Below are 21,643 nucleotides of genomic sequence, written 5' to 3'. Positions count from 1 at the left end.
GGCCTATTATGGGAAGGGGGGAGGGGGGAGGGATGGCATTGGGAGTTATACCTGATGTAAATGACGAGTTGATGGGTGCTGACGAGTTGATGGGTGCAGCACACCAACATGGCACAAGTATACATATGTAACAAACCTGCACGTTATGCACATGTACCCTAGAACTTAAAGTATAATAAAAATAAATAAATAAAATTTAAAAAAATCAAATTTTTGATTTGAAAGTGAAATTCCACTTTCAAATGCTCTAAAACATGTTGTTTGCCAAAATGCAAAATATCCTTTTTGTTTCAACATGAGAAATGCTTAGAAAAAGCAGAATTACAGAGACTTTCTCTTCCAACAGGAAACAATTTTTTCTCACCTGCTACAATCAAAGATGACAAGACTATTTTTTTAGCAACACTTTAAATAGTTGAGAGTTAAAGTGTGTTCCATGCTTACTGCATGCCAGTACTATTCTGATGGTCACAAGAACCCTAGGTGTAGGTACTCTTATCATCCCCGTTTCAGAAACAAGAAAGCTGAAGTTTCAAGTAACTTACTCATACTCAGAAGTTCACACATAAGTACTGGACTTCAAGCCAAGGCCACCCCATATGAGAGGCCATCTACCTACCTAACTAAGACACTAGAGGGCAAAAAGTTGACTAAAACAGTTTCCTCTCATAAAATTCCTTATATCTACATCCAATAATATATGTATCTCTTACTTGCTTTTCAATTATCTATAAAGCTGGAAAATAAATAGAACCTAAACTCTGAGATTCATACAGCAGATGGGAAGTAACCTTAATAAACTTAAGAATGTTCCCTAATTAGTCCATTTCTGCTGATGAGACATAGCGACTGTGCCACAGTATACGCTTTATAACAACGTGATACCTGAGGAAGAAATAATACCATCTATAACTGGAAGGAATGCAAAATGGTGCAGCCACTTTGGAAACCAGCTCAGAAGATTCTCATAAAACAACCTATATCTTTCACATATATGACTTAGCAATCTGACACAGGGAGACCAAAACAACAGGGAGAGAAAGCAGAGCAGTGGTTGCCAGAGGTTAGAAAGGCGGTGGGGAGGAGGCCAAGTGCGGTGGCCCACGCTTGTAATTCCAGCACTTTAGGAGGCTGAGGTGGGTGGATCATGAGGTCAGGAGCTCGAGACCAGCTTGGCCAACACGGTGAAACCTCATCTCTACTAAAAATACAAAAATTAGCCAGGTGTTGTGGCAGGCATTTGTAATCCCAGCTACTCAGGAGGCTAAGGCAGGAGAATCGCTTGAACCCAGGAGTCAAAAGTTGCAGTGAACCGAGATCATGCCACTGTGCTCCAGCCTGGGCAACAGAGTGAGACTCCATCTCCAAACAAACAAACAAACAAACAAACGTGGGGAGGAGTTGAATATAAAGAGACAGAATGAGGAGATTTGGGGGTGATGGAACCATGGTGGTGGACATGTGACTGTGCATTTGTCAAAACCCATAGAATGGTTCACTGTGGAGTAAATCTTCTGAATAAATTCTGTAGTTTAATTGACAGTATTGTATATATATACCAAGATTAATATTTTAATTTTGACAATTGTTCTATGATTATGTAAGCTGTTCACATACAAAGAAGTTGGGTGGAGGATATATGAGAACTTCCTCTACTACTTTTGCGATTCCTCTTTAAAATTATCTCAAAACAAAAAATTTTTACAAAGCAATTTTATGATGAGTATGTGGTGCCAGATAGGATTTCTTCCACAGTTAAAACCGCCTTTATTTTCTATCATGTGTATTGGAGGAGAAGAAAATCTAATTTGGCCTTAGGAATTTTGTTTTCAAAATATACTATAAGCTGTATTTGTAAACATTCTCTTATTTCTCATTCTCTGAAATTGAAGGATTCTCCATCTATATTACCTCCTGACACTACAGTTCAGTTTCATTTAGCAGGACCACTGTATTTTCCTTTTCCCCCAAAATAGATTTTGTATGTTCCTAATTTTCATCGGTTATTCTAACTATTCTGTGTATTTGGCTCCAACTATGTGCTGGGTGCTCCTTCCGTTGGACGGGTGGTTGCGTTACTGAATGCTTTGACTGTATTTAGATCGGCATTTCTTGAATCCATTTTTAAGGGCATGCCTGTCTTGATCTAACATACTTCCTGATGAAGCACAGATCTGTTTTTGGTAGTGGTAGTATTATTCTGAAGATATTTCTTAGTGCCTCCCTTGGCATTTTCCTGCTGTTTCACCAACAGTTTTTGTTAGCATTGTCAAACTCTACTGAGAACCGACATTCGTAATTAGCCTGGTATATTAATCAGGATCAATGCTGAGGAGGCAGAAAAGGAAATGGGAAACATTTGATTAATTATAAGATCTGAGTTGGATAGCATCTCTGAAAGCTAGCCTGGGCTCAGCAAAGTATTTAGAGTGCAATATGGCAGGTAAGAGTGACTTGGAGTCTCTTATGCAAAGTTGGAGAGCAGAAGGCAGCTGGGTGCAGTTGGATGGTCTGCGGCAGTTTCCAGCACCAAGCACCCTTTCCATCACAGATGCAGGGTGCGCATGTGTGGATCTGCTGAATTAACTTGTCCTTGTTGCTGCTGTTGTCAATATCAGAACCACCACATAACAGATAGTTTTGCCTGGTTCACAGACAGTTTGCTACTTTGGCACCTTCTGGATTTGACAGATTATTTAAATCACTAGTTGCTCTATTGGCTAGCAATTTGGATAAGTATTTCTAATTTCCAATTTTGCCTGAGGTACCTTTAAGAATTGAAGCTAACAGTGCTGAGGGACTAGAAAGACAAGGCACAGACTGGGAGAAAGTATTTATAGAACACATATCTGATATGGAACTTGTATCCAAAATGTACAAAGAACTCTTAAAACTCAATAATAAGAAAACATACTACCCAGTTTTAAAATGTGCAAGAGATCTGAACAGGCTCCTCATCAAAGAAGATATACGATGATAAATAAGCATATGAAAATAATGCCCAACACCATACATCATTACGGAATTACAAATTAAAACAGATACCACCACACACCTATTAGTGTGGCTAAAATTAAAAACAACATCAATGACAACTGATAACCCGAAATGCTGACAAGGCTGCAGGGCAACAGGAAGTGTCATTCATTGCTGGTGGAAACACAAAATGTTGTTACCACTGTGGAAGAGAGTTTGGCAGTTTCTTTAAAAGTTAACTGCAGTCTTACCACATGATCCAGCAACCATGCTCCTAGGGAAAACTTATATTCTCACAAAAACCTACACATGAATGTTTATAGAAGCTTTATTCATAATCACAAAACTGGAGGCAACCAAGATGTCCTTCAATAGGTGAATGAAAAACTACATCCAGACAATGGAATATTTAACAATAAAAAGAAATGAGCTAGCAAGTCATGGAAGAAAGTTAAATGCATATTGCTAAGAAAGAAGTCAATCAGAAAAGACTACATACCATATAATTCTACCTACATAACATTCGGGAAAAGGCAAAACTATGGAGACTTTAGAAACATCAGTGGTTGCCAGGGGCTCTAGGGGAAGGAGGGATGAATAGGTGGAGCACAGGGGATTTTTAGAGCAGCGAAACTGCTCTGTACAAAACTGTAATGGTGAACATATATTATTATATATTAGGCAAAATCCATAGAAGTCTGGCTAGGTGCGGTGGCTCACATCAGCACTTTGGGAGGCCAAGGCAGGCAGATCACTTGAGGTCAGGAGTTCAAGACCAGCCTGGCCAACATGGCAAAACCCCATCTCTACTAAAAATACAAAACTTAGCCAAGAGTGGTGGCTCACACCTGTAATCCCGGCTACTCAGGAGGCTGAGGCAGGAGAATCATTTGAACCTGGGAGGTAGAGGTTGCAGTGAGCCAAGATCACACCATTACACTCCAGCCTTGGTGATAGAGCAAGACTGTAGCTCAAAAAAAAAAAAAAAAAAAAAAAAAAAATCCATAGAAGTCTATGCACAAAGAATGAATTTTAGTGTAAATTATGAACTTTAGTTAATAATGCACCTATATTGATTCATTAATTATTACAAATATATCACAGTGATGCAAGATGCAAATAATAGAGGAAGCTGAGTGGGGCACAGGGAATGTATGGGCAATCTCTGTAGTCGCTGCTCAATCTTTTTGTCAATCTAAAACTGTTCTAAAAAGTAAAGTCTCTCTCTCTATATAAATTGAGTGCTAGCATCAACAAAATGCAAATTTAAACTATCGTAAGCTACTACTAGACCACATTTAAATAGCTGAAATGACAAGAATTGACAATATCACGTGTTGCCAAGGAAGTCGAGCAAATGGAAATCTCCTATATTGCCAACAGGAATGTAAATAGGAACAAACACTTTAGACAACAATTTGGCAGTTTCTTTTGAAGTTAAACATACATATACCATATCATCCAGAAATTCTACTCCTATGTATTACTTAACAAAAATGAAAATATATATCCACACTAAGACTTGTACACAAGTTTTATCAGCAAATCCACTGAAAAGGATCTTCCTTTAAAAAGAGAAAGATTTTATTCCTGTAAGCAGTTTGCAAACCAGGGAGACCCAGCCTTCCTTCAGTACAAAACAAAGAGACTCTCCCTGAGAACAGAGAGATGGGTTATCTTTTACAGAAAAAGCTCCCGCCCAGATTCCCACTCTGGTCTGCTCTGCAAGCGAGGGATGCAAGTGTGTTTGGTTCTGATTGGTCAATGCAGGTCACAAGTCTATTTGTTAGATCCAGGAGTCAAGATGAGACTTCCCAGCACCCATCAAATCAGGAGGCATAAACAGGAGCAGACAGCCGTGAAAGTCCCCAAATCACGCGAGCCTGTGGTTTCTCAGAGAATGCAGAAGACGTTTGTGACCTGGATCCATTCTGCATTTAGACCCAGTTAGCCGCTCAGGATCCATTTGGAAGGACTGGCTCTTTCAGGTTCAGGAAGTGTTCATGGCAGCTTTATTTACAGTAGCCAGAAACTGGGTTCTATCCCAGTTACCTTTAGTGACTTTCAGTCATACTCAGCTTCACTGAACAGTACTCCCTGAACTGGCCCTTTAAGAAAAGGAAGGAGCTTTCTGCCCACGAGGTAGGAAGCAGTCCAGCAGGGCAGGGGGTGTCCACCGGAGCTGGGGGCGCTTTGTAGGAGGCAGATGCTGATGAGGAGAATGTAAGGCTTCGGAACATTAGGAAAATGGGAGTTGCACCTCTTTGTAGTTTGTTGGATAGTGGCTTTGTATTAGTTTCTTGAGGCTGTGATAACAAAGTACCACAGACTTCAACGGCAGCAGTGTGTCATCTCACACTTCCAGGTGCTGGAAGTCAGAGATGAAGGTATCAGCAGGGTTGGTTTCTTCTGAGGCTGTGAGGGACAGGTCTGTTCCCGGCCTCTCACCGTGGCTTGCAGATGGTCATCCTCATGTCCACACAGCATTCTACCTGTGTGAGTGGCTGCCTCTTTATCTAAATCTCCCTTTTTATAGGGACATCAGTCATTCCGGATTGAGGCCCACCCTAATGACCACATTTGAACTTGAGTACCCCTGTAAAGACCCTATCTCCAGATAAGCTCATGTTTTGAGGTGCTGGGAGTCAGGGTGTCAACATGGGAATTTCGGGGGATACAATCCAACCCGTAACAGGCTTGAGCCGTTTTCTTTTTATGATTATGTGGGCCACAGTCCCAGACAGCAACCACTGGTCCCAGATCAGGTACAAGCGGTCCCAGCATCGTGAAGGACCTGAGGATGTCTGGGTTACCTTGGCTTTGAATAACCAGCCGAGGAGCTGTGGGAGAGCCTGTCCTGCCCCTTTAGAATACTGAAGTTTGAGTTGGAGCCCCCAGCTAAAATGTTGGCATTTTCCTATGGTTCTCTAATAGTTACAGAGAAAAGAGAGGAACCTTAGCTCTTCTGTTGAGGGTTTATTCCGCTGGATGCTCTCCAACTAAGTTTGTTATTTTGGCAACACTGATGAGGTAGGTGTTATCCCCTTCCTGCAGCTTAGGAAACAAAAACCTCAGTGGGACTAGGTAGCCTTCGTCCACACTGCCTAAGCTGTTATTCAAGTACAGGTAGTAAGAGGGATTTGAACACAGGCCTTCCTGACCCCAGCGTCCATGTTCTTTTCATAACCATGAGCTATTTCATTTTCTAAAAAGTGTTCAGTTGAAACAAATGCAGAAATGATTCCTCTTAATGTATGCAATAGAGCTGTGCTTGTCTGATATAATCCAGGATGTATCCTCTGAACAGAAAAGTTAGAAAAGATGGCATCAGAAAAGACATGCAGACAACTGTAAAAACTGTGAAACTTGATGGGGAAAATGTGTTATCACCTGACCTATATCTTAAAATGGTAAGAATTTACGCTATCCACCTGTCAAGATAAAGGAGCAAAGGAACCATGCTCCAAGTGTTGGGAAGAAAATAGCACACAGTGGCAACTGGGGGTGACATGAGACCACACCACCCATCAGGAATCTCACGCAGCCCCTCCATTCTTGAATATGAACAATTGAAGTTTTCTCAATCATTTATTTTATTTTATTTTTTAACTGATTAATAATAACTATACATATTCATTGGCACCTAGTGACATTTCTCTACCTCTGAGGTGTAGTGATCAGATCAGGGTAACCGGCATGCCCGTCATCTCAAACACTGACCACTTGGTGCAGCCTGGAGCTCCCCACTGTGGATCCAATGGCTGCCACAACCATGCTGCAGAGCCAGGTCGCAGAGAGGCAGCTTGGCAAAAAGACTAAGATGAGCCAAGTGTACTGTGACATGGCGTAGGAATCATTGATCAAATGCTGTAACTTGGTGTCATTACAACAGACAATGATGTTGAGTGGAGTGCTGGACCTCTTATCACCACAGTATCACACTGATGTAATCACACGAATCTAAGCTTCTTGGTGGGGAAAGAGAAAAGCTTTGCAGTAGCTCCCCTTCCTGGTGCTGTTCAGAAACAACAATGGTCCAGGCCACATCTCACAATGAAGGGGGCTGGGCTGGCTGGGCACAGTGCTAAATGAGCCGCAGGTCAAGAGGTCACTCCTGCAGTCAGGCCGGCCTTTAGCCACACTCTGGTCCAGGCGTCAGATAGGGCCCCTAGCCTTAGCCCCCTTTCATCTCACACGTGGGGTGTTCTTGGCCACAAGAGGACCAATTCAAAATAATGCTCAGTGACTTGGTGAATAAACTCTTCTACTGGAGATGGTATTGCATTGCTAGATGTATCTTGAACTATAAATCTTGCTTGGGGAGATTTATATAAATTGAAGATCATTTGATTGGTTTTCATTCAAGTCCCTGCTTTCAAGAGCCTCTTGTATGCTTCCAATGGAACACAAGAATCCGAATTCAGTCCTTCACCTATTCCTACCGGTGTTGAACTCTACAAAGACACAGAATCTACTGGCTTAGCCAATGAACCTTACAGAGTGTCTAGTTGCTCTGATTTAACATATCAGTGTATCGGGAAACTTAATCCTGAGTGCAGGCTGATGGCATATGGATTCCATGCTGGTGGTAGGTTTGGACTACTTCAGAAAAGAAATGGGCACATGCCTTCTTGTAAATATTTTGTCTTTGTAAATATTTTCTTTGTATTCATGGGTTCAAGGCGCCAAGGAAACATATGTGAAGCCCAGATGTCACCGGAATTTTCCTGGTCTGCTTTAAGGAAGTCCTTAAGCATCACACCCGCCAATTCAAATACTATTTGAGCTCTGTGCATTTGTGAGAAATGATGTATAGGTAGAAAAATTATACAAGAAACATTGAAAAATCAACAGGACTATTTAAATGTTATACTGATCTCATGAACGGTTCAATCTAAATATTTGGCTATTAAAAATTACTCAAAAATCATAGAAGTCTGGAAATAAATACTTCATAAACAACATTTTCAAATATCACATCAGGAAAAATTAGACAAAACCAGTTAAGGAGGGAAGTTACATTTAAAAAGACTGAGTTCTACTATCCCCTAAGTTTTGCAAAAATATTTTTAACTTACCTTCTAAAAGTTGGTGAGTTTCCATTATAAAATAGAAAAATTGTCTTCATTCCATGAAAGAACTGTCTGAAAATCAGAAAAGCACCATATCCTGGATTTCGAGGAAGATGAAATTTCTTCTTATCTTCTATTTTACTAAATACTAAAAATAAAATAATCATATTGTATTGAATCTGACACTGTTAAGGAAAATAGCTTAAAATTTTTTAAATAATGAGCAATATATTTAATTTTAAAATATGAAGAATTAGGCCGGGCGCGGTGGCTCAAGCCTGTAATCCTAGCACTTTGGGAGGCCAAGACGGGCGGATCACGAGGTCAGGAGATCGAGACCATCCTGGCTAACACGGTGAAACCCCGTCTCTAATAAAAAATACAAAAAAAAAAACTAGCCGGGCGAGGTGGCGGGTGCCTGTAGTCCCAGCTACTCGGGAGGCTGAGGCAAGAGAATGGCGTGAACCCGGGAGGCGGAGCTTGCAGTGAGCAGAGATCTGGCCATTGCACTCCAGCCTGGGTGACACAGCAAGACTCCGTCTCAAAAAAAAAAAAAAAAAAAATGAAGAATTAGGCTAAGGTAGTAATTTTTTAGTGAGTTGAAAGTCCAAACTATGAGTTTGGAAGAAACAGCCCTAAAAGGCAAATAACATGGCTTTGGAATAATCACAGGGCAAATGCTTTGTTCTGTGTAATTCTTCTTTTGTGAATTTTAAAATGCTCAACAAGTGAATTTTATAATGAATTATGTCTAAGAAGTAGATATTGCTTTAAAATCTAATTTCCAGAATCCCAAACTAAGGCAAAGACTGAGATTAAATCTCTGCCCAAAGTCTTAAGTGAGCCAGTGGAAGGCAGCAGTTTATTCACGAACTGCTGGTTATCTGCTGCTTAACTACTTAACACACCCCGGTGTGATTGGCAATCAGATCCTAATAATGTATGTTTCAAGGAAAGGTCAGTTTCCTTAAGATCCTTAAAGACTTGTCACTTTGAAAAGGGAAACGGAATGTGAAAATGTCACCGGTCCATCTGGCAGTGTCCTTGGGTGTTTTTCAGAGTGGTCCCATAGTGCTATTTAACTATGCTGGATGTTTGACACCCAGTCTCTGTAGGAAATTGTGATTTTTATCAGCGAAGAGGCAATTAAATGCTGTCATTTGGCACTTCCAACCATCAGGGATCTTATCACCCAAGAAGCATCCAGCAGCAGTTGCTGTCCTTTCCAGCTGGGAGACAGATAACAGAAACTGTCCTGTGTGAGGCACAATAGTCTAACGTGATTAGAAATCAGCCAAACGCTGGCTTCTCTGGAGCTTTACTCCCCCACAGGCTGAATTATAGCTCTCCTACCAGTCCCACGGCGCTGAATGATGTCATGGGATCTGCAGTTCAGCGAGATGAAAGGGATAAAGCAGAACCCGCTGGCACTAGGAAAAGCTTCCAACACACAGTCCACAACACAGCTTGGGAACCAAAAAAGCTACAGATCCAGCCACTCAGCCCAAGCAAGGGAGAATTACTAGCATTGCCTTATTGCAAAAAAGAGGAGGAAAACAACGTGATCCATGTTTAACAAAGACTGTGTGGACTAGGAGGCGGGAGGGTAACTACCTGCTAAAAGTGAACTCTCTTGATATCCATGCATATATATAAACTCAGCCCTGCCTTTGATGTTCAGCAACTGATCACTGATCAGATTACAGGCATTTCATCTCCCTGCTCGTCTGCCTTTGATCTGCATGGTTAATTTTATTTTCCTGGATTTGAAGTTTCGTCTGGGCTTGTGCTGACATACATTTTTGGGAAGGTAGAAGCATTTGGCATAGAAGTGCTGCCAGGAGAAACTAAGTTGTCGAACGGGTAAGTACTGCAAAGAGCTCAGCGTGTTGCAGGTACTCTGTTTTAAGTTTTGTTGTAGCTTTCACTGCATTTTTTGCATGTGTTCTGAGAAAAGAATGGTTTTAATTAATTTTTTAGAAAGCATTTATACAACTGAATACTACATGATGCTGAATGTGTGTATCAGAGTAACTATGGAACTTGAGGCAAGTTTTAGTAGTTTGTACAAGAGAGTTTGCCGTCTGTCATGCAAATTTTACTTGGAAATGAGTTATACAAACAGGACAAAACAGAACAGTGCTAACTTTAGCATGCAACCAGTACTTCAGCCCCTGAGATCTGTGAGCTATAATTGCTCTAAGTATTTATGGGTTACCTTATTTAGTAAACAGTCAGTGCAACTTTGCTTGTTGAAAATGCTTTCTTTGTTTTCTTACATAAAAGAGTAAAATGTATCTCTGGCAATACTGTTTCTTTAGTTTATTTATTCTCTCACTTCCAAGATGTAAATCTATCAAATATATTTCCTTATGCAGTTTGTACACCCAAGGGAATCACTGAAAAACCATTCAAGTATGATTAAAGCCTTTTATGTGTAAAACTGAAGAATTTAAAAACAGTGAGGATAAAGTTGCACTAAGTTTGGCTAAAAATACTCTAGTGGTTTTCTATAACCTTTGGAAATAGCATAAGCCTTATTTTCAGAAACATTCACAAGGTTAATATTCCTAAATTAACATTTACTTTACATTTATAGTGACAGCTGTTGTAAGTTAAAATTTGCCAACTGTTTATGAAAACTGAGTAATCAACAGTTATTATGTTACATAAAGTATTTCAGTCACATTTTCACTTTAGCTAATGCCCAACATGACAAAACCAAATTATATTGCTGTACTGAATTTGGAAGTTAACTGTTATTTCTTTGTCAGTTCATGATACACACACACTCACGCTCACAGGCACACAGAGCAAAATCTTTACAGTGAAATATAAGAACTAAATACAGTGGAAAAGTAACACTGTTACTTCGTTCGCAATGGTTTGTGTGTGTGTGTGTGTGTGTGTGTGTGTTCTAGTCCTAAATCTATCTGGGCAAAAGATTTAATTATTATCACAAGTCTATTTGATGCTAGCTGAACCACAAAGAAACCATAAGTGATAAGACTAGTTATCCTTTAGTCTGAAATTCTGATGAAACAGGAAACGTCTAATGAGTCTCATTTCATATGTAATTAATTTTTCAGAGTCAATTAATCAAATTACTTTCTACACTTTCCTCTTGATACTAGGAGGGTAATTAGCATTGTTTACTTAATTTTAAAACTTTACTAGTTGTTAAGTGGAGGTTATTTAAAGCCAGGCTAAACTGATAATATTTTTAAAGTGTGTCAGTAATAATTTAATCTTAAAGATTTAACTGTTATTTTTAGTCATGCCAGGAGAGGCATTTGCTTTTTTGTTTTTCTCTAAGAATACAACGAATCATGTTCACAATATCTTGCAATATCGGTTTAGTTTGATTTTTTAAAAATTTGTTTGCTTAAAATCTTCCTTTTAATCACAAAAGTGGTATTAGTGTTCACATTCAGATAAAGAAAATTAACCTTTTAAAACAATGACTGGAGACGGTGCCTAAAGAAATAGTGTGTTTGAAAACTTGCTCATTTAGTTCAGATTTGGGATCTAAAAAAATTTTAAATGAATGTTTATTCTGCTGCTAGGATCATTTTAACAAATACAAGCTCTCCTCAGCACTAAACAAAGGGGAGAATTAGTAATTATCTGATTAATTTAGGCTTTGTAGAAAACTAGCTTGGGCAAGTCAAGTCCTTGAAAATCCACTTCAGTGTTTGAATTAATTCAGTTAATTGTTTACTTCTTGTGTCATTGTTGAGAAATGAAACAGAGTGTATTTGATTTTAAAAGAAAGATGGTTATATCTGAAGGTACAGGTACAGTCTCAAAAGGCATTTCCTAATTAATTGCCACAAAATGACGGGCAGATATAATCCTATTACTTCTACTTAACGAAACCCTTATGTGACATTTTTTCAAAGCACTTTCCTATCTGTTGCTTCAGTGGCAGCTCTGTGACCACACAAAGTCCAAGTCTTCAAAAGACTTTCTTGTTGAGTCCTGATACTGTCACCAATTAGCTGTATGACCTCAAGAGGGTTTTCTCATGTGTGAAGTGAGGGTGTTGACCACATCATCTTTATGAAATAAGCAGGATTGGAATTTTTATGGCCATTTTACAGATGAGGAAACTGAGGCTATAGAAAATGAATGTCCCTATCTTAACAAGGTCACATGGCTGATTTTCCCACTTCTAGTCCAATGTTGTTTCCAGTCTACCATGCGGGGTCTGCTTTCCAACAACTGCTCAAACAAATGCACCCTGTAGCTCATCAAACAACAATGTTAGTTGGAAAACTAAAGACAGCCACTTCCTATTGGAGTGCATTTTTTTGTTTCCATGATAGGTATGTCAGTCAGCTGGATTAGTCCGATTATTTCCCAACTGTTCCTTCTGCTTCTGGACTTCTAAGCTGTCTAAACACAGTAACTGCTACCCATAATTTAACAAGTAAAATAATTTGCACAAAAAGTTTAATGCATCAATGCAATGTGGAATTATATATGTATTTGTGTGTTTGTCTCTGTGTGTATGTGTATACAGGAGTTTGGCGTTATGTCAACACATCTTTGTGTGTTTTGAAGGAATTGATGTTTTCTTAGAAGATGCCAATGGCATCCACAAAAAAATTAATAATTTAATGTCAATTTTCCTCCAGGGAAATTCCCAGTGGGATTTTGTGACATTTCAGTTGACAAACGCAATGTGCATTTCAAACATGATATGATATGTGTTTCATATCATGTTTGGTTATGTTAAGAATCTTGAGCATGTTTTCATTCACTCTTTATTTTTCTTCCTTGAAAAAAAATATATCTTGGGGCCGGGCATGGTGGCTCGTGCCTGTAATCCCAGCACGTGGGGAGGCTGAGGCAGGTGGATCATGAGGTCAGGAAATCGAGACCATCCTGGCTAACTCAGTGAAACCCCGTCTTTACTAAAAATACAAAAAATTAGCCGGGCATGGTGGCGAGCGCCTGTAGTCCCAGCTACTCGGGAGGCTGAGGCAGGAGAATGGCGAGAACCCGGGAGGCGGAGCTTTCAGTGAGCTGAGATTGCACCACTGCACTCCAGCCTGGGTAACAGAGTGAGATTCCGTCTCAAAAAATACATATATGTGTGTGTGTGTGTGTGTATATATATATCTTGTGTGAAAAATTTTAATTTAGTTATTGATAAAATTTTATACAAATACAGGACTCTCATGGCCAAACAGCTGCCCTCATAATAGGGCTTATCACCCTCTTTATGATTCCTATGTAAACACGATTATTACTAACATGACCTAATATGTATTAATTCACTCATTATCAATTGATTCAATAATATATATTAAGTACTTGTGCAAGGATAAATACCATGTGCAAGATTATAGGAATAATTCAGTGGCAGCATTGTGGTCTACATTTTTTTCATTCCGGGGCTACGCAGTTCATTCTTTCTCTTACAAGAATTACACAAAGCTGAACTTGACTGTCAGCAAACATTATAGCCAAAATTTTGGCCAAAAATGTGGGCTCCAGTTTTTTTTTTTTTGATTTTATATATATTGTAAGAACTATTAGATATTTTTAATAGTATTTTCTGCCATGTTGGCCATAAAGGACCTCCCTAAGCCATGAAGGCATAATCTGCTCTCCCTGTGCTTCAGGAGTGAACTGAACTCAGCCATCCGGCATTGGTTTAGTTGGATTCTCTTTCTGTGATGGCAAGGCCAGTCCAAGCCACCCTGGAAGAATGAGTGATTTGGTCCCCTTTAAAGGGTGGTTCTTTAAAACATTGTCCGCCTGGGTGAGCTCTATGATGGGAGGGCAGAGGGAGGCTCCGTGGTGGCTGTGCTTTAATTTCTCCTCTACTGTCACTAGTCATTCAGTTTTGGCTCCAACGTTGTTAGCTCAAACCCACTCATTTGCCAAAATCAATACTCACTTCTTTAGATGAAGTAGGTAGTTTAACACCCTCCTTTGTGACTTAAATTTTCTCTTTGATGAGAAGGAGAAGGACAAGTCAGGTGGGGGTTTCAACTGTCTTCGTAAAACCATTCCTTCCAACATAACCCACTCTCTTTGCGAGGAGTTCTGATAAGGATAATTTTCTCCATTCTGTTAAATGCTCCCCATGCTTTGGTGGCTCCATAGCTTAGCACCATGGGTTGCTGCTCAGCCAGTCTGGCCTTAAGCCAGCCCTAGGTAGGGGAGTCCACCATGTTTATCAGGAAGGAGAGAAGGAGAGTCAATGGCCTGTCTCATCCCTCATCAAACTCATGAAAAGGGTCTAGCCAATGAGGTGCTCAGGGCCAAGATATCACAAACTCATTGTATCAGTGCAAGTGCTGCAACTTGTAACAACTTTGCTCTGTAAGTGTCTTGAGCTCCACATTATATAAATTATATAAAAATAGCCTCCCTGGGTTTTTTATATATATTGGTTTATGCACCCATGGTATGGCAAAGATTATGTTAAGACACAGAAAGCCCAGATTCTGATTCCAGCTTTGTTAATTAACTTGGTGTGTGACATTCAGGAAGTCACTGGGCATTGGCCTTACAGTGCTCCCCCAGCCGCATGCTGACAGTGTATAATTGGCAGTAGTGGGTATTGGCAATTACTTAAATAGCTAGGTCTTGGGGGCTCCTCCTCCACTTATTTTCTTAACTGTATTTGGAAAACTTTATTACCCTTTGAGATTTTCACTCTCAATTACTAATTCATCCAACAAATTTTTAATGAGAACCTACTATGTGCTGAACACTGTAAATCAAAGACACAAAATTTCATATTCTCTTGTAGCTTGCATTCTATTCCATTTCTTCCCCAAGGCATAGTGATTTACACTAGAAATGACTAGAAGTCAGGCAATTTTTCATTAGCTTTGCTTCCAGAGAGCTAGTTTATCACTGAAACTATTTTTTCAAGGCGTTTTTCAAGTTTCCTCAGTTCAACTTTTGGGGAAAAATATTTTAAACAAATGCACTTTGTATCAGCTCAGATATTGCTAAAACTGTCTTCAGAAAACTAACCTTTAACATAAATCTTAAAAACAAACACCTCTATCAAGATCGTTGCAGCAATTTGGCTTTTCCCGTAAAAATTTTAACCCATTAATGATATGCAGTGTTTTAAAGGAAGTAAAATGCTCCCAGTCCTAATTACAAGCATCCAGTTTCATTTTGCATGAGCCTAAGGATCACAGAATTTTTTTTTTTTGAGACCGAGTCTTACTCTGTCACCCAGGCTGGAGTGCAGTAGCGTGATCTCGGCTCATTGCAATCTCTGCCTCCTGGGTTCAAGTGATTCTCCTGCCTCAGCCTCCCTAGTAGCTGCGATCACAGATGCCTGCTATCACGCCCAGCTAATTTTTGTATCTTTATAGAGATGGGGTTTCGCCATGTTGGCCAGGCTGGTCCCAAACTCCGGACCTCAGCTGATCCGCTTGCCTCGGCCTTCCAAAGTGCCGGGATTACAAACGTGAGCCACCGTACCCTGCCAACAGAATTCTTTTTATACTACCATGGTGCTCAATTGTGTGCCTGAGTTTTTGTTCAGACACTGTCTCCAAATCACGTAACACTCAAATGAAGGTAAGTGGGAACTATGGTGTTCCCTCAGCATCTGAGGGGGACTGCTTTCAGGACACCCTCTTGGATACCAAAATCTGCAGATGCTCAAGTCCCTTACAAAAAATGGTATAAATTTGCATATGCTTTGAATCATCTCTGGATTACTTATAATATCTAATACAATGTCAATGCTATGTACATAGTTGTTTAGGGAATAATGACAAAATAAAGTGTACATGTTCAGTACAGACACAACTATTCTTTTTTTTTCAAATACTTTCAATCTGCAGTTGGTTGAATACATGATGTGAAATCCGTGCATGTGGAGGGCCAACTGTGTTTAACTTAATGAGTCTCTTTAAAGAATTAGATGAATCTAACAGCTGGAGTGCCGAGGTTCAATGTCCTTTTCCTCACCGTCAATGATCATTTATTGATTGATGCTAGGCATTGTTAAGAGGATATATTGCTCCTAAGAATGGCTATTTAGTGAGTGTCAGGCATTGGCCTACGTACTTAAATACCTTATCTGTTAATACTTAACTACCACCAATGAAGCAACTCATTTTACAGATGGAGAACCAGAAGCTTAGAGAGGTGAAGTAACTTTTCCAAAGTCATGCAACTAGTGAATGAACAGGTTGGCACTGGGACCAGATTGTCAGATCCCAAGCCCATGCAGGCTAACAACAGGTTCTCTCTCTATTATGAGCTAACAGGCTAACTGGGAAAATCTGTCAAAACACATGAAATGATTCAAGAACTAATGAACTCGGTAATGTGTTACTGTCTCTAAGGGCAAAAGGAGGTCAGAGAGAAGAACATTTGGTTGAAGTCAGAGAAGGTAGTTCCTGAGCTGGTAGATTCAATTCCACTCAGAAAGCATTGGTTGAACATTTATTTGAATGACTGATACTGTCAGAGATGCAAATCGGAACACAATATGCCCCTTCTCTTAAAGTGTTTTTAACTCCTTGAAGAAGAAAGTACACAGAAGGGTGCGGCCGCCTCGGGCCGAGCGCCTCCAGGCCTGCAGGAGGCGAACTCGGGCTTCCCCGGACTTCCCCGGGAGGCGTCCGTGGGAACGCGCACCCGGCGAGTCCCTGCCGGAGGGGACCCGAGGTGCGACCTCGGCCGACCTGATCTCAGGCGCAGCAGCGCAGACCTGGCCGCCGTATCCCCTCTGGGTGGGATGCGGACCCACGCGGGAAAGGCTGAAAGGTGGGGAACACCCGGGGCGGAAAGGAAGCCTCCCTCTCTGCTCTGAAGGAAAGTCTCCCAACACAGCCCTGTTCTTGGTGGTCTCCGGTCCCCCATCCCCAAGCCCCCAGTCAGCCTCACACTCATCCGCTCCAGCAGCCGCGGGATGGGGGCCTCCGAAGACCCCGACTGCAGAGCTGGCCCGTGGACGCAGTGGGGGCTGGGCGGAGGCACAGCGGAGAGCCTGGGGGCGGGGCTCTGGGAGGGGGCGGAGCCACGGCGAGGGCCACGGGGAGGGCGGGGCTCCTGGTGGGCGGGGCTCGGGGGTGGCGGCCGTTGCCGGGCTACGGGAGAGCGCGGAGCCCGGCGCCGGGAGGTGCGCGGCGTGCACGCTGGGTTGGACCCCCAAGCAGCCCGGCGCCCTGCGCCTTAACCAGAACGGCTCCGCGCGTCCTGAGCCTCGGGCTCCGGCCCGGACCTGCAACCTCCCAGGTGGCTGGGAAGGTAGGTGCTTCGCTGTCCCGGGCGCGCGGCGTCCTGCGAGGTCTTCAGCCCTCGCCCTGGTGGATCCCCGCTGGGTGGGAGCGGGGAAAGAAGGCGGCTGCCCGAGGGAGGGAGGAGCACTGCGCGGCGAAGGGAACCCCCGGAGGGGTGACCGGGTCCCGGGGCCGTGACAGGCGGCGAGGCGGCGGGAGGGAGCGTGTGAATTCACGCCGGGTCCCCGCGGGCGGTGCGAGCGACGCGACCCGGACTCCTCTCCGGGATATTGTAAATAGAAAGATCTGCTTGTGAGGCTCACGACTGGGAGCCTGTCACTCTGCCCCAGTTCGACCCGGCCCCGGCGCCCGCCCGCGTCCTGCGGAGGTCCCTGAGCCAGCGCGCGGCTGCAGGAGTCTCGGGGCCGCATCCCGGGCCAGCGCCGGCGGCGGGAGAGCGTTGTCTGTGAACGGCCCAGGGTACATTCCTTCTGCGGGAAAGAGTTCCTTAGAGTTCAGCAGGATTCATTAGTACTTTGATGAGTAGAGCCTGTGAGAGATGTACGGAGGGAGAAAGCCAGCTCTTCCAATGCGTGTCAGTGTTCTAATGCCATCTCATGCAACAGAAATTTGCCGAATATACTCCTGGAGATCAAGTTTGGCGGATCAGAATTCTGTGATCTGTTTTGATGGTAGTGCACTAGTCATCCAGTCTCCGTTCACGATTGCAAGAAATCTGTGTCATTTTTTTGCGTTTTAATAAAGGACTCAATTTGCATACAAAACCATCACCACTGTTCAGTGTTTCTTTTAACTAAAACAGTTTAACCCAAGATATGCATGAAGATGTAGTTTTTACTCCAATGACAGTTTCTTTGACTACAAAAGTTTCTTTATGTAAACAGGAAACAGTTATTGTTAAACATGCCTCATGCAAAAGATATTTTATAGTGTTGTCATTTCATGCTCAGATACTTAGATGCAAAAGGGAGGATTACACTGCGCTACTTCAGGATTTAGTCAGTACGTTTTCTGTGGTGCAGTTTCACCTTAGGCGTTTTTGCCAACCCTGCTTTCATGTAGTCTTAAAAATTCTAGGCAGTGCTTATTATCTAATTGAAAGGTATAGAACTGGAGGGGTGAGAATTGATTGAGTCCTAGTGTGGAAGACAATTTTTGACATTCACAGAGATGTGAGTACTTAAAAAGAAAGCTTCTTTGCATAACATTTGTCATATTGTTCTGAAAGTAAAACAAAACATAGAAATGCATTTTCATTTGGAAAATATAGCCTTGGCATCAATGCAGGAAGCATTATCATGAGCTCTGTTAAGTTCTTTACTTTTTAATCTATGTCTTACCACACCTACTTTATTACCAAAGCCACATGGCTTTATTGACTTTAGGAAACTTTTTTCCAAGAAGTGCTAACTCTGAGAGGTGGTGTTCGTATTTTCAGAACAATCATGAAAGTTATGTGTTTCTTTGGCCGGAGTGTGTCTTACAACTGGAGTCCAGGCTGGATCTTGAATATGCAGTTACGGACACATGAAGAGCCTTATGCACTTGAAATTGCAATGTCGATGTGCCTTTTCTTTTTTTGTTTTGGGACGCTGTCTCGCTCTGTCGCCCAGGCTGGAGCACAGTGGTGCGATCTCGGCTCACTGCAAGCTCCGCCTCCCGGGTTCACGCCATTCTCCTGCCTCAGCCTCCTGAGTAGCTGGGACTACAGGTGCCGCCACCACACCCGGCTAATTTTTTTGTATTTTTAGTAGAGACGGGGGTTTCACCGTGTTAGCCAGGATGGTCTCGATCTCCTGACCTTGTGATCCGCCCGCCTTGGCCTCCCCAAGTGCTGGGATTACAGGCTTGAGCCACCGCGCCTGGCTGTTGATGTGCCTTTTCTATCCAGAAGACTGAATAAGGAACATTGCTCACATGTAAAAGTAGCTGTAAAAGAGATTTTTTTTTTAAAGGAACAGAACTTCTTTTTAACTTCAGATGATAATAGGCTTTTTACATATATTTTATAATGGAAAATTGATTGCGACATGTATTGTCACATGCTGTGCTTAATTTCCTAGTTATAGTTCTGTTACATGAATTTAGGGCATGTTGGAGACTTTTTAAACATAAGTGAGGAATTCTGCTAACATAAAAAGAATTTGAGTCTCTTTTTTTTTACCTATTGCAACCTCTGAACCTGTGCTTAACTCAATCACCTGTGGCCAATTCTACCCCTCTAAAATTAACACGATTCAAACAAAAACTGCAGGCATCTTTAGTACGTGAAAAAAGCCAAAGCCCTTTTAAAACTGATGAATCAATATTTAAAGTCAAACATTAAAAAGTCTGGAAAAGGCCAGCATATTCTATTTGTGTTGACTACAGATTGAATACGAATGCCCACTTGAATAAAACACACCCCCAGTAAATACATTGACAGCTGCCTATGTGATAAGAGAGCCAGGGAACAGTTAAATGTTAAATATATTTGTCTTGTGGCAGCTGATTGTTAAGTATTCACAGGCTTTTAAAAGTAACCTTCTAGTGAAGAGGAGAGGAATGGATAGGGACAGGTTCGTTAATGGATACAAAATTACAACTAGATAGAAGGAATACATTCTAGTGTTCTGTAGCATTGTCGGGTGAATATAGTTAACAATTTGTTGTATATTTTCAAAAATCTGGAAGAGGATTTTCAATGTTCCCAACATAAGGAAAAAATAAAGATTTGATGCCTGGTGCGGTGGCTCAGGTCTGTAATCCCAGCACTTTAGGAGGCTGAGGCGGGCGGATCACGAGGTCAGGAGATCGAGACCATCCTGGCTAACATGGTGAAACCCTGTCTCTACTGAAAACACACACACACACACAAAATTAGCCGGGTGTGGTGGCGGCGCCTGTAGTCCCAGCTACTCAGGAGGCTGAGGCAGGAGAATGGCGTGAACCTGGGAGGCGGAGCTTGCAGTGAGCCAAGATCACAGCACTGCACTCCAGCCTGGGCGACAGTGCGAGACTCCATCTCAAAATAAATAAATAAATAAATAAAAATAAAGATTTGAGATGATACATATGTGAATTACCCAGATTTGATCATTACACATTGTATACATATATTAAAATATCACTGTCTCTGATAAATATTACAATTGTTACATGTCAACTGAAATTCAACAAAACTAATACCCTTAGTGAGATTGATTGACATATAGTAAGTGGCATATATTTAAATTTATAATTAGGTAAGCTTTGACATACTGTGAAACTGCCAACACAATCCTGATGGTGAACACATAAAACACACCCAAAAGTTTCCTTACAGCTCGTTGTAATCCCTTTCTTCCATATTTCCTTGCCCTCTTCACACCCCTGACAACCTCTGATCTGCTTTGTCGTTATGTATCAGTTTGCATTTTCTAGAATTTCATATACATGTAATCGTATAGTATGTCATTTTGGGAGGAGGGGTCTGGCTTCTTTCACTCACAATAATTATTTTGAGATTCATCCGTATTATTACAGGTATCAAAAGTTAAATAATTTTTATTGCTGACTAGTATTCCATTGCATGCACCATAACTTATTTCTTGACTTGTTTATGGACACATGGTTATTTTCAGTTGTTAGCTATTATATATAAAACTGCTATGCACATTCATGTGCAACTTTTTGTAGGAAAGTTTACTTTCCAAAATATTGGGAGAAGAATGTCTAGGTAATATTAAAGATGTGTGCTTAACATTTTAAGAAATGTCCAAATTGTTTTCCAAAGTGGTTGTTACACTTTCATTTCTAGTAACAGTGTATGAGAGTTCGAATGCTCCAAATCTTCACCAACAATGGTGTGACCAGATGTTGTATTTTAGATATTCAAATAAGTAGGCCATAATAGTTCATTTGTGGATTTAATTGTCATCACTCCAATGGCTAAAAATGTTGGACCAAAAAAAAAAAAAAATGATAAAGTAGCCCTCTAGGTGAAGAAAAATAAAATTAAAGTGGGTACGAACAGAATTTTTTTTCATGATTTAGTGGTTGAGTAATGAGCTCCTGCTATTTTATGTATCTAAAATGTTTACATTTAAAAGTAAGATGTTTAAATAGTATTGGGTTATCTTCTAGTCCACATGTCACATAATACGTACTTTTTTAAAACTAAAGTTTTAAAACCTGGGTTTTAAAAAGAGAACAACTACCCTTCAGCAATTACAGAAGACAAAGGAACTTGTGTATCTGAAGACTGAATGTTACTTAGCAGCTCTTTGGTCAGCTTGGATTGGTCACATATGGGGAAACCGGGAAATAATAGGGGCTACTTAACACTGCAGAAGAACACAGATGGTGTAAAGAGTGGTTTTGGAATCTATCCAGACT

General features: G+C 41.2%; 1 protein-coding gene across 5 annotated transcripts in view; it reads left to right on the top strand.

Moving 5' to 3' along the window:
• Positions 1-9,405: 9,405 nt before the first annotated feature.
• LOC105490252 (TNF receptor superfamily member 19) overlaps positions 9,406-21,643 on the top strand; it is a 104,451-nt gene continuing 92,213 nt past the window's right edge. The window contains exon 1 of one of the 5 annotated variants that reach the window (XM_011755694.3): positions 9,406-9,911. The gene's annotated coding sequence lies outside the window, so the exon portion shown is untranslated. Of the gene's footprint in view, positions 9,912-16,684; positions 16,812-17,125; positions 17,295-21,643 lie in introns of those variants that run through there. The other 4 variants (XM_011755698.3, XM_011755700.3, XM_011755696.3 and 1 more) reach the window with 4 other exon arrangements.

This window comes from Macaca nemestrina, chromosome 16, assembly GCF_043159975.1.
Source record: "Macaca nemestrina isolate mMacNem1 chromosome 16, mMacNem.hap1, whole genome shotgun sequence".
NCBI classification, from domain to species: domain Eukaryota; kingdom Metazoa; phylum Chordata; class Mammalia; order Primates; family Cercopithecidae; genus Macaca; species Macaca nemestrina.
The sequence above is the reverse complement of the archived record's forward strand: the minus strand, read 5'-3'. Positions and strand labels throughout refer to the sequence as shown.